At 39.3% G+C, this 12,904-nt stretch overlaps 1 protein-coding gene across 5 annotated transcripts in view; it reads right to left on the bottom strand.

The window, feature by feature from the left end:
• Positions 1–12,904, bottom strand: part of SERPINI1 (serpin family I member 1) — a 72,948-nt gene that overhangs the window by 47,278 nt on the left and 12,766 nt on the right. The window contains exons 2-3 of one of the 5 annotated variants that reach the window (XM_077880218.1): positions 11,140–11,233; positions 10,357–10,535 (exon numbers count right to left, since the gene is read on the bottom strand). The exons of 3 other annotated variants lie outside the window; for them this stretch is intronic. The gene's annotated coding sequence lies outside the window, so the exon portion shown is untranslated. The remainder of the gene's footprint in view (positions 1–10,356; positions 10,536–11,139; positions 11,234–12,904) is intronic. One more of the 5 variants, XM_077880217.1, reaches the window with a different exon arrangement.

The following is a 12,904-nucleotide window of genomic DNA, read 5'->3' as shown; positions in this document are numbered from 1 at the left end:
GCAGCAGTCAGCATCATCTGCCGATGGCTCTCTGCAGCATCTGTGGCAGGAAGGCTTTCTTTGGTTGTGGTTCTTTTACCCTCACTTTTTAGCAATGAACATGGTTGGCATTTTAAAAGTCTTCATGGATTTTTTTTATTTTTTATTTTTTTGCAATTAAGCCACTCATGTAGGCAACAATAGGTGTCCTCAGAGGGACGAGTTACTTTGAAACTGAGAGTCTCGTATGCTTAGTGTGTGTGTGTGGCCTCTAAGGATCATTAATATCATTAATGTGAGGCAAAAGTCCCAGACTAAATGGCTTCTGGGGAAGTATAATTTATTCAGAATGACATGACTCTAAAATGTTTTTATAACCTAATATTAAAAAGGGAGCTAATAAAACTATTTCTCTAAATCAGCACTTCCCAGCGTGTGGTCTGGCGACTTGTGCATCAGAATTTCCCAGGAGAGGAGGAGAACGCAGGGTAGGGGCCCACATCAGCAGCCTCATGAATCAGAAATTCTAGATACGGGCCCCAGGATTTTTAAGAGATATTTCAGGGGATTGTTTGATGTCCTCAAGTATGAAAACCAAGTTGGTGGGATGCCAATGAGGATATGCCCGTCCGTGGAAGTGAGGTGAAAACAAGCCTGATGAGAATGAGCTCTGGAGGAATGGGGAGAGAGGGTCAAGGAACTGAAACACAGCCCCTTTGAAGAACAAAATCCGGCAGTAGCTAGATGGAGATGTAGTCACTAGAGGGTCTACTTTGTTTGCTTGTTTGTTTGAGGTACAAGAGAAAACAGGATGCTTATCTCCTAGTACCAACCCCCTGCCTCCCCAGAGAGGGGGGATTGACGATTCAGGAGTTCAGGAGGGGGCTGTGCCAGGAGTGGTGCTGTGAGGAGAGAGGATGAGCACCTGCGTCCAGGTAGGGGGTGACCTTGCACAGAAGCACAGATAATTCATCTATAGACACGGGAGAAAAGGCAAAGTATGTGGGTACAGATGCCTTTGGGTGGGGACCTGTGGTAGCAGGAGCCTGGAAGATTTTTAACGGATTCCCTTTTCTCCACAAAATAGGATGTAAGGTCATTGGCTGAGAACAAGCCAGGGAGCAGGTGCTGGAGAACCTGCCTTCAGAACATTTTCCACTGAATTTACTCATATATAAGCACTGTGCTTGGTATTTCTGCTGAAACATATGGAAATATCTTACGCACATACTCTTGCCAAGGCAGCGTTACTCATCTTTGGTTAGAATTAGCTTGGAAAGTAAACTGTGCAAGTAATGAATTTTGAAAAATAAATTAATACAGATTGAAAACCTTCTTCTCTGCTCCCACTTGTACTGTAAATTTATTCCCTCAAAATTATTTCATGTTCTGAATGTCATTGAGGAATTTAGTAGATCGCTGAGCTGCACCCCAGAAGTGGGTTTCCAACCATAATTTAATTGGAAGGGTTGTAACTAAGTTTGGCCATATGGGACTGCCAGATGTAATCAATGCGATATAAGTTTGAAGAAGACATTATTGAGAGTGTCTAAGCACCTTTTATAAGCAATGAAAGCTATCATTTATGCAACAGAAATCACTCTAATGTCTTATGAAATTAGGACACCAGTGGAATATGTAAGTGTTAGAGGGTTAATGTAGACCAGGTAATTTTGGTTGAAAGATAACACACTATTTAAAGACAAACGTAAGTCAGATAATGCAGGTGTTACTTACCACTCCTCCACCCTAACACATTAATCAAATTTGTAAGGCTAACACGGCTTAAAGTTTTTATACTAACACAGTTAATGGTACATTTGGAACCTGATACAATTGGGACTTTAATTTTATTAAAGAGAATCTGGGCAAGTTCTTTAGCCATTAAGTAGAGGCCCACAAAGTTTTTAATCCGGGGCCAATGAATAGCTTTAACACGCTGGCATCGCCACTCCTGAACTTCTAGCTTGTTATTTGGACTCTTCAAGACTTGAAGGTGCTGCGACTCAGTGGCTAATCTTGCAATGAATAAACTTATAACAAAACTGTGATTCCCCAAAGCCTATTATTCAAATAATCGAAGGCAGGCGCAAAACAACCACAAAAATGATACCTGAGTAAACCATAAAAGCAGCATTGTTTTCTCCCCCTCCAGCTTAGGCTGAAGAGGGCTCTTGTACAAGCGAAGAATTCATCTGCATTAACTGTGGTCCGGGAGTAAATGTTGTACATAAAAAAAAGTATTAAATCTTGCTGAAATACGGATGCATATATTTCGAATGCTATCAAAACAATAGCACTCCAGAGCTAAAGATTCAAGACTGCCCACCATCCAGAGATGAATCATCTGATCTTATTCTCCCTGAACTTGGCCACTGTTCTTTGCAGAACTGTGGGGGAATAAAAACTGAAATGTTAACACCTTAAATCATCATGATGTTGACCTCATGCCCTGCACAGGCGAATGAGAACACAGGTGTGAAACCCATGAGGAAAGGCAAATTCAGATCCTTAGAACTGTGTAATCTTTGACATTAGATAAATTCAGGAGAGATGTTCCACTTAAGGAATCCATACAGTTTAAGTAGCTTAAGGATTTTAAAGCAGTCAAGACTGCACATGTGCGCACATGCGCGTGTACATACACACACACACAAACACCCCATGCACACTTTAGAGCAAGGCTACCAGAACTGAAGATTCTCGTGCTACCAGCTTATGAATTTTCAGCCCAGGGGCACAGCGCGGGAGGATTGGAGGCCTGACCTATTCTCTGGTCAGTTGCCTTCTACTGCCCTGGTGTCAGGACAGCTTATGATGAGCTCCAAAGCCAGGCAGGTGGGTCCTCTCTAGACTTTGGTTATCCAGCTGGTGGGTGGCTCTTCTCCAACCAGAACCATTATGACTTTAGTAAGATCTGATTGATGGCACCCCACAGGGGAATTGATGAGCCTAGCCAGCTGGACTACAGAGATATTCGGGTAGCAAGATTAATTTAAGCTTGCCAGTGAAGCAGGACGTAAGTGGGTTCTAAAACAATCCCCAGAGCCAAGTTACTATGAAGAAACTAAAGTTGACTTTTCAACCGTCTGTAAGTGGCCTTTCACTGGTGCATGGGCACTAAATGTTCACAGAGAAGTAATAAACTGGACCGTGAGGATGCTAGGCTTCAAGGCCAATCCTGTTGTACTGGCTGCCGTCTTTTGATGCTGAGTTACTACTGTTCCTACTTAGAATGATATATTTCTAGCCCTTTTCACCTGGCTACCTTGTATTGTTCCTTCAAAAATCACCTCATTGGAGTCGCCCCCCCCCCAAAGTCATTTCCACTTTTGTATGCATAGTGTTCAGTGCAGGGTTTTGGCTGGAAGATTCTAAACAAATGTCTGTCGAATGACAGAGTAATAGAGAAACAGCTATGTTTGTGGACTATGAATGACAAGACACTGGATTAAGAGTGGGAAGACTTGAACTTGAGCTCTAACTCTACCGCTCACTAAGCAGCACATCTTTCCCTCTTGGTGTTTCCAAGTCTATTAAGTGGGAATCATAGTGCCTTCTCCATCTTCGTGGTAAAGTGGTTATGAGAACAAAGGGGCTGTGGCGAGAACAAGGAATCTAACAGAACATCTGGATCTCTAATAAGTAGCCTTGGGCAAATCGCTGGAACAGCTGGCATGTATTTCCTATGTCAAGTGTAGATAAAAAAAACTTATCTCTTAGGCTTGGTTGATAAAGGGCCATTCAAAATATCAGAGTGTTATGGTCTTCTTATTTATTTAAAAAATATTTTCAAATTTTATCTTATTTTTTTATATAAATTTATTTTTTATTGGCGTTCAATTTGCCAACATATAGAATAACACCCAGTGCTCATCCCGTCAAGTGCCCCCCTCAGTGCCCATCACCCAGTCACCCCCGACCCCTGCCCACCTCCCCTTCCACCACCCCTAGTTCGTTTCCCAGAGTTGGGAGTCTTTCATGTTCTGTCTCCCTTTCTGATATTTCCCACTCATTTTTTCTTCTTTCCCCTTTATTCCCTTTCACTATTTTTTATATTCCCCAAATGAATGAGACCATATGTTTGTCCTTCTCTGATTGACTTATTTCACTCAGCATAATACCCTCCAGTTCCATCCATGTCGAAGCAAATGGTGGGTATTTGTCGTTTCTAATGGCTGAGTAATAGTCCATTGTATACATAAACCAATTTTAGATATACAAAGACGTTAAAAAGAAGGTAGAGTTCCCATATACCTACCCTCTACCCAGGTTACCTAGTTTCCCCGAATGCTAACATCTTATATATAACTGATGCACAATCATCAAAACCGGGAGATTAACTTTGATATGTTGCTATTAACTGATGTATAGACCTTATTCAGATTTTTCTAATTATTCCACTAATGTCCTTTTTCTGGTCTTGGATTCTATCTGGGGTCTCACACTGCATATAGCTGTCATATCTTCTTAGTCTCTTCCTCTTGTGTGTGTGTGTATGCGTGAGTGTGCACATGAATGGGTTGGTGGGCAGGGCAGGGGGAGAGAGAGAGAGAGAGAATTCCAAGCAGGATCCACTCCCAGTGCAGAGTGCAGAGCCTAATGTAATGCTCAATTTCACGACCCTGAGATTATGACCTGAGCCAAAATCAAGAGTCAGATGGTTAACCAACTGAGCCACCCAGTGGTCCCAGTCTCCTCCAATTTTTTAAAAAAAGTATCTTATGGGTAGATATATTAAGACTGCAAATAACCGATTTCTCAACATATTTTTGGCCACTAATTTTCACATCCATTGATTATTCTTTTTTTTTTTAAATATTTTATTTATTTGTTCATGAGAAACACAGAGAGAGAGACAGAGACACAGGCAGAGGGAGAAGCAGGCTTCCTGTGGGGAACCAGATGTGGGACTCGATCCCAAGACCCCAGGATCATGACCTGAGCTGAAGGCAGATGTGCAACCACTGAGCCACCCAGGTGTCCCTCCGTTGATTATTCTTATCTATGACAATTAACACGGTGTTTGCCAAATGGTGATTTTTCTAGTTCCTTTATTTTTTGTACATTCATTAATTGGAATTCTACTGTAAGAAAGAGCTATGCCTTTTCTCTCGTTTACTTATATATTCCAATTATTTATTTGTATCAGTATGGATGCATAGGCACTTATTTTATTCCATGGGTTATATAGTCCCTTGCTATCATTATTTTGCCTTTCAGATTGTCCTACATTTGCTATGGCCTTTTTAGATGGCTCAACTTGCACAGATCAGTGCCTTGCAAAAATCAATCTACCCCAAGAAATGCCAGTTTGGAGATGTGGCATATGAGAAAAAAATTAAAATGTATAACTAAAAAAAAATGTCTGGGGTATCAAGGACACAGGGATCCACACATCCAGATGATACGTGTGGGTGTATGTGTGTGTGTGTGTGTGTGTGTGTGTGTGTGTGTGAGACAGAGACAAGAGCAAGAGAGAGCGAGTGAGAGAGATTATCATCACCTTAGCCTACTTTATAAACTTTTTGAAAACAGATAAAGCCAGCCTTGAGTATGATTTGTGTAATGTAAATCCCTGTGCAACAGACAGGTGATCGTGTTTGTTCATAAAGTCACTTACTAATTCATCACACAGACTTCTACTTTGAATGTTTAATATGTCCCTAGCACTGTGCAAACACCACGGATATAAGCAACAATTACATATTGTCTTTAGTGACCTTGAGGTGCAGTAGAGCTGAGGTCCTTTCGAAAAGCTGAAATGTTCCAGGTGGTGGTAGGAAAAGCTTTTGGCTTTATCAGTAAAATAGGAGGGTTAGTCTCTACCTTTAAGATTCTTTTCAGCAGTAAAGTCATTTGATACTGTGATTCCCTAACTTGATTATTTAAAAATTGCTGTTCCATGTGCCTTTCTCTCAAAATATTCTAATCAGTAATAGATGCACTTTTCTCTTTAATAAATCCTTTCTAGCTATTTAAATACTCACTGAATCTCACAGAGCTGATCCCCTATGGGTAGAAAACCTCATTTACATACAGCCCTGGACTCTATCTTTCATGCTGAGGCTTAGACTTGTGACATACGAAGAGTCAGTGGAGACTCAGAATACATTATTTTTAAAGTCAGAGACGGACAGTTGGTTGCATATTGCAGTTACTTAGTTTTCTTTTGATTAACGGAAATCAAATAGCTAATCTAAATCATTATAGTGGTAGACTAGAAATTGCTTTTATGGCTATGGCTGCCATATTAATTACAAGGAGCATTTGCCTCTCTACCTCTTCCAAAATCAGAAAGATGTCTTATGACTGATGGCCAGATACACTTACTTGGAAGTTTAATTTTTTAAAAAATCAGAAAAACTAACAGCTACTTGTTTTAATAGCTAATAATAGCTAGTACTATAATCTCAGAGGTTACAGAGAAGTAAAAAACAGATGATATTTTAAAGATATTTTAAAGAAGACTATGTCACATCAAATTCACATTTTATATTTACTACAATTTCAAATATGAACAGTGATACTGGTCTGCATTGTACATGGTGCCAGTCCTAATCACAGGCTTCTTCTAGTTCCCTCTCTCCCAACATTTTAATCTAAAAAACAGGTCTTTTTATAAAGTATAATACCACAATGAGCTCTTTCGAAGGAGTCTAATACTGTCATTTAAGTTTTTTAAAACGAGAATGTATTTTCACATGTAAATTGATTTAAGAATATTAAATCTATCAGCATCATTGGTTACTTATCTATTCCACATCAGAGGTGACTGGGGTGTTGCAGATAAAATCTTAACTTACTCTAAAAGGAGGTCAAGTTAGAGGGATTACCACAATACCATGTGCTTTCTTTCAGTTTCTTAATGAGGAAGTGCTTCCAGACTACTGTCCTGAAACACATCATGGATTAAAATATTAAAATGTATCCTTCTGGGGGATCCCCAGGTGGTTCAGCAGTTTAGCGTCTGCCTTCGGCCTAGGGTGGGATCCTGGGGTCACGGGATCGAGTCCCATGTTGGGCTCCCTGCATGGAGCCTGCTTCTCCTTCTGCCTCTCTCTCTCTCTCTGTCTCTCATGAATAAATAAATAAATAAAATCTTTAAAAAAATGTATCCTTCTTCCCTTTACAGATATACTTATATGTAGATGGTGGTTCTATGTATAATGCTTAAAGGAGGGGTATGACCCAGCAACCTGCTAGGCTGGAAAGGAATAGATTTGCTGAATGAATATATTTAGAAAATATCAGTTCAGACAACAGAATGGCACACTGTGCTGCCTCAGGCTGCAGGAAAGTTATCAAAGATGTTTGTGAACAGCAGGAAAGAAGGAAAAGAAGTAACTCAGGAAGACCAACGAGGTGGTCCGTGACAGGGAAAGAAAAAAAATGTGAGGGGGAATCCCAGGAAGCACACAACTACTGGGACCTGGGGGTGGAGGCTGGGGACAGGACAGAGTCAGGTTTACCTTGAAATCCAGGGGTGGGTGGGCATGCAGACCAGGAATGAAAGACTGAGAAATCCTAAAGTGGAAGGAAATGAAAGGATTTAGCTGTTCAAATCTGGGAGCACCATAGAGTGGCAGCAGGAAAATGACAAATGCTACAACTTGCTACAACTCCAGGGAATCATATGGGTACGTTCGATTAACTTCTCCTCTTGAATATAGGTCTCCCAGAAGTAGTTTTACTGCTAATGGATTCATCTGATTAGTGGACACTCCCAGGGTGTCCCCGAGATGTGTAAATTCAGATTTTGCACTGTGGATTTTCTTAAAGCCGGGTCATAAACCTATGTTGACATTTAAAATATTCAAATTTGAACAGCCTCCGTATACTATAGAAAGAACAGCTTTATGCTAGAAACTGCAATTTATGAAAATATATGTTCCACAGAAGTAGGGCACTTCAAATTGCTTAAATATTTCAATTGCATAAATAATCCAAATGCTTGTAAACATTTTACAATCATAGACCAGTAGAGGGCTTTCAGGGGCACTTTCATCTATTCTAATTGTTGAAGTTGTGTCTTGTAGTTGGGGGTCTGGCTGGGATGTGTGGCTCTATTGGTTGATGAATTCCCACTGCCCCAATTTCTGGAATTTGTGGACATCCTGTGGCAATTCTAACCCTCATCCTTCTCTCTTGCCTGGATTTCATGCCTAATTAACTGATATAAAAATGACTGCAGAGCTCACAAATGCTTAAACTGAGATAAAACAAAGGTAAATGTGGCATAACTGAGTCTCTTCTGCTCGGTCACTGGAAGTATAAATAGTTCCCTTGAAAAAGGAGCTTGAAGTAAGGTTCATACGTGATTTCAGAGAGGAAAAAAATTACTCTCTTGCTCCCCTTCCCCTTGTCTAAAAAAAAAAAAAAAAATTAAATTATGGGCTAGCACCTGTCTTTAGAATTAAATCCAAGCTAATAGATCCAGAGGACCACTTTATTGGGCACATATTATGGTATTTCTCACCAACAGAAAGACAGTAGCATTGCTACATAATCATTGCAGTTCCATATATATAACATACATAGAGATGTGGACAAACACACACACACTTGACTAACAACATTAACAGTCTTCTGATATACAGCCCTTATTTATCAGATATTCCAGTGCTATTGGTTCTAGGCAGGTGTTTCTTAACTTTTGCTTTAGCAGACCTGAGGAACAGGACATACTCAAGAACAGCCACTCTGTAGTAGGCAGTGGAGGTGAGGGGAGTGAAGTTTAGGTAGTTTGAAAAAAAAACCTCAACAGTTATTCTAATACACCTATCTCACTGACCCTCATTCTCATCTCTGTGGGAGCCCAGGGCTTTAGAGAATAAGTGGTGTAAAATATATATATATTTCTGATCTATCTATATATATTTATCAGAATTACATTTTGAAGAAGACATTAGGTTTTCTGGCATTTATTGAGTACCTGCTATATACTAGGCACTTACTATGTTTTTCTTTTTTTTTTTCTTTTAAATTAAACCCCTCAGTGTCATGAGGCAAGAACTGCAAACGAAGGAACAGTTCATTCATTCAACAAATATTTATTAAGCGTCTACTATTTACCAAGCACTTTTCTAGCTGTTGGGGATACAGTAGTGAACAAGAGAAAGTATCTGCTTTCAAAAGCTTACAATTCAGGGCCTCGGAGAAGTTTTGTTAACTCACAGGAAATGAAGACGAGATCTGGGAGCAGCCCATGTTCCAAGTCCATATACCGTACTTCCAGAAGGCTGTCATAGCACAACCTCTTCTGAACAATCTGGTCTTCTTCAAGGACAAACATCCAAGACAGATTGTTTTTCACCTTAAGCAGGTAGCATGTACTATGTTCTGGGCCCTCACAGTGGTGAACATAGCAGACAAGGCCCTGCCTCTTCGGGTTAACACCAACCAAAGAAACATACATGGAAATACCGAATTGCAAACTGTGTTAAGTGCAATGAATAAAACATACTGTGCTATATGAAAGACTCACGGGGGCTTACATCATATTGGAGAGGGGATCAGGGTAGGCCTCTCTGAGCGATGAGGCTGAGAGCTGAAGGTAAATCAGAGTTTTAAAGAGGGAAGCAGTATTCCAGACAGAGGGAATAACATGAAGGCCCGAGGGCAGGAAAGAGCTTTGTGACTGTTGAATGGAAAGAAAACAGTGAACAAAAGGGAAAAGAGGAGGCCAGCTTCAGTAGCAAGAGGCTAGATCATAATATGGGCTTGTAGGTAGAAAGGATGTTGTGTTTCCTCCAAAATCTATAACAATTTAAGAAGCTGAGGTTTATAGGATGGACTATAGGGAGTCCAGAGTAGAAGCCTAAAGACAAATTGAGTGGTTATTACAACAATCTAGGTGAAAGGAGATAGTAGCTGTATTGATGTAGGTAGAAAAAGGAGCAGACCAATTCTGGACATTCTTATTAAGAGAGAGACTAGACAGGAGACATAGGTAACAGAAAGGAAAGATGGCTTCTGGGGTTCTCCTAGACCACTTGGGTGGGTGAGGGTACCCTTCTCCAGATGGAGAAGGTTGGACCAAAACCAGAGAGGGGTAAGAAGTCATAAGGAATTTGCTTTGGTTAGATAATTCTGAGATGCCTACATGACATCCACTTTGGGAGTTAGGGAAGCTGTCAGATTAACAAGGTCAGAGTTTAGAGTACAGGTCTGGGACAGAGATATATTTGGGAATTGTCAGCATTATAAGACTATCAGGATGGATGAGATTTCCTGGGGAGTGTGGGGGAGATGGCCTAGGGCCAAGCTCTAGGAAATTCCATTATGTACAAGACTTGGGAGGTGAAAGAGAGAAAATTATCATCCAGGTGAGAAGAGGGCCTGGCAAAAGGGACTCAAGGCATGTTTATTACTCACCTAGAAACAAAATTATATTTTAGTCTCTCTTGACCAACACATTCCAGTTTGGAACAGTACTAGGTAGGCTGGAATAGCTGATGTATTAGGTTGAACCGTGTGAATAGGGTTTTTTTCTTTTTTTTCTCTCTTTGGTAGGTCAAAAACAGTCAACACTTGGCAACTTCATGAAGTTCAACCTAATACAAACACAATTTGCAACAAAATCCATTTAAATCATGGGATAGGATACAGTTCTAAAATGTTGCCCTTTCATATGTGAGAAGTAATCTTACATCAGAGGCTCCTCTATTACCTTAGAAATGGCAAAAGACATGAAAACAAATCATACAGGCTAATGCTACTTACACTTACCAATTAGTTCTACCCTGACAATCAAGCTGACAGCCTGAAAATGCCACTGACAACCTATCCCCATATTCTTGATAACCCCAGTAATGGTATTCCCTGGTAAGTGCATTCAGCAGGGTAAGCACTTGCGATTTCACACGTCTCCAATTTTCCGTCTGGCTTAAGAAAAAATCTCTTCACTGAGTTGTCAAGGCATGTGCCCTTCTGACAACTGCACTTTCTTAGTTTTTTTTTTTTTCCCTCTCATTTATATCACTGAGAGGGTTTACACCATTGATTCATTGTTAATCTGTCTATACATAAAAATTAAATAGTAAACAGTCATTTAAACAGTTTATTGGAAGTAAACAGGCTCTGAATAGGGCTTAAGGGCCTAACAAATAAATAAAGTGACTTTCACAGCAACACATTTGGCTGGGTCATGAAGCTTACTTCATAGGTTCTGAGGTTTGGTGTTTTGGTAGGAATTCTGGGTCCATTTGATAAATGAGATCTTCCTGTTAAAGGTTTTCATTTACAACTTATTCTGATGGGGAGAAAGAAGAAAACATTTCTTAAAATATCAGCTGCTGTACTATTAAACAAATACATAAAGAGAAACTTGTGGTTTTAAGTTGTCAGCCTTACAATCAAATGCTTGCCTTTACTTGTATGAAGACAGTAATTACTCTGGTTTATTATATATTGTTACTGATTCTCAGTGATGGATTGATCATTCATGCTAGTTAGCTAGATGAACGTTATGTTTCTATAAGGGTGAAGCACATAAATACATGTTTTGTGGCACTTAAGAAGCAGGTATCAAACCAAAAACTAAAATTTTCCAATTAAGGTGACATAAAAGGAAGGTGATATGAGCATAAGCTGGAGCAACCACAATAATTTTAGGACTGAAAAGAGAGGAAATGAGATAGTATTTTAATTAAAATTGACTTCTTTGCTCTAAAGGCAAAAGGAAATTTTTACATAGTATCGATGTCTCAATAAGCCATTACTTTTTATAAATATGAACTAAACTGAATGAGGATGAATAAATACAATTCCCTTAAGACAAACAGATTTAAATACTTCAGTAGATTCGTAATTGTTAACTATCTTTTAGGTTTCTGAATTTATAGTTTAACGTGGTAAAGAGCATATTAAAATCCTCCCATCTTAACCATTTTTAAGGGCAAGCAATTGTTACTTTTTGAACAATTATTCAGACTCATGAATAGTCATTCTTTCTTTCTTGTCATTCTTCCTTAGCCACTCCCCTTACCTCATTCCAGGGGTCACAAATTGAAATGCCTACAAGAGGTGAGGGGCACAAGGTAAATGACCCTAAGCAGCTCCATATAAGACAGAAGAGAAATGGTGGTGATTATGGAAAACTGGTATTTAAATACAGTAAACACACACACACACACACACACACACACACACACACACACAACTTACCTGTGGGCTGACTTCCGACTTGTTTTGTAATCTCTGTACCATAGCTATAACACACAGGATAAACACTGCTGTGTTCCCCAAATTTCCCCTGAATTTCCATCATCATTACTGCCATCTCTGGGTCTGCAACTTGCTTCTGCTTCTTCCCAAGTCCATTTCTGTCCTCTTTTTATTTTTTATACGTTTATTCACTCATTTCCCTTGAATCCAGATCTGATACCAAACCCATATTTTCATTTCTAGATTGTTTTATGTATTTTAATTCTACACAATCAGTACAAATAGGCTCATGTCATGGCTATTAAATGTTCAGTAGGAATCACATCTTTACCAATATAAAATACCCTTTTCCACCAAATTAAAACCCTTGCCTTGAATTGTCTTGTTTTAAAAATATGGCCACGTTGAATTTTTAAATTAATTTTTGTCTATTACTGTTTTGCCATCTTTTGACTTTAAACTGGTAGCAGTTTGCCTAGTCTTGTCTCTTTTAAAAACAAATAGTTTGATTTTGTTTTTCACCCAGCATGGTAATTTCTATCTTTCAATAAAAGACTAAATCTATTGGTAATTTTAATATAAGTGTTTAGCACTTTGTCATGCTTATCTTTTTCTCTTTGCATTGATCGTGTTCCTTTCCTATGTTCTGAAATATATATTTTCTATGAATGTGAAGAAAAAAACATCTACTGAATCCATGATGTATACAATAAGGCATTTAATACACTTTCTCATATAGCCTCCTGAGTTTTTGAAG

The sequence above is a fragment of the Canis aureus genome, chromosome 31, assembly GCF_053574225.1.
Source record: "Canis aureus isolate CA01 chromosome 31, VMU_Caureus_v.1.0, whole genome shotgun sequence".
NCBI classification, from domain to species: domain Eukaryota; kingdom Metazoa; phylum Chordata; class Mammalia; order Carnivora; family Canidae; genus Canis; species Canis aureus.
Note: the sequence above shows the minus strand (reverse complement) of the source record. Positions and strands in the feature narration are given on the sequence as shown.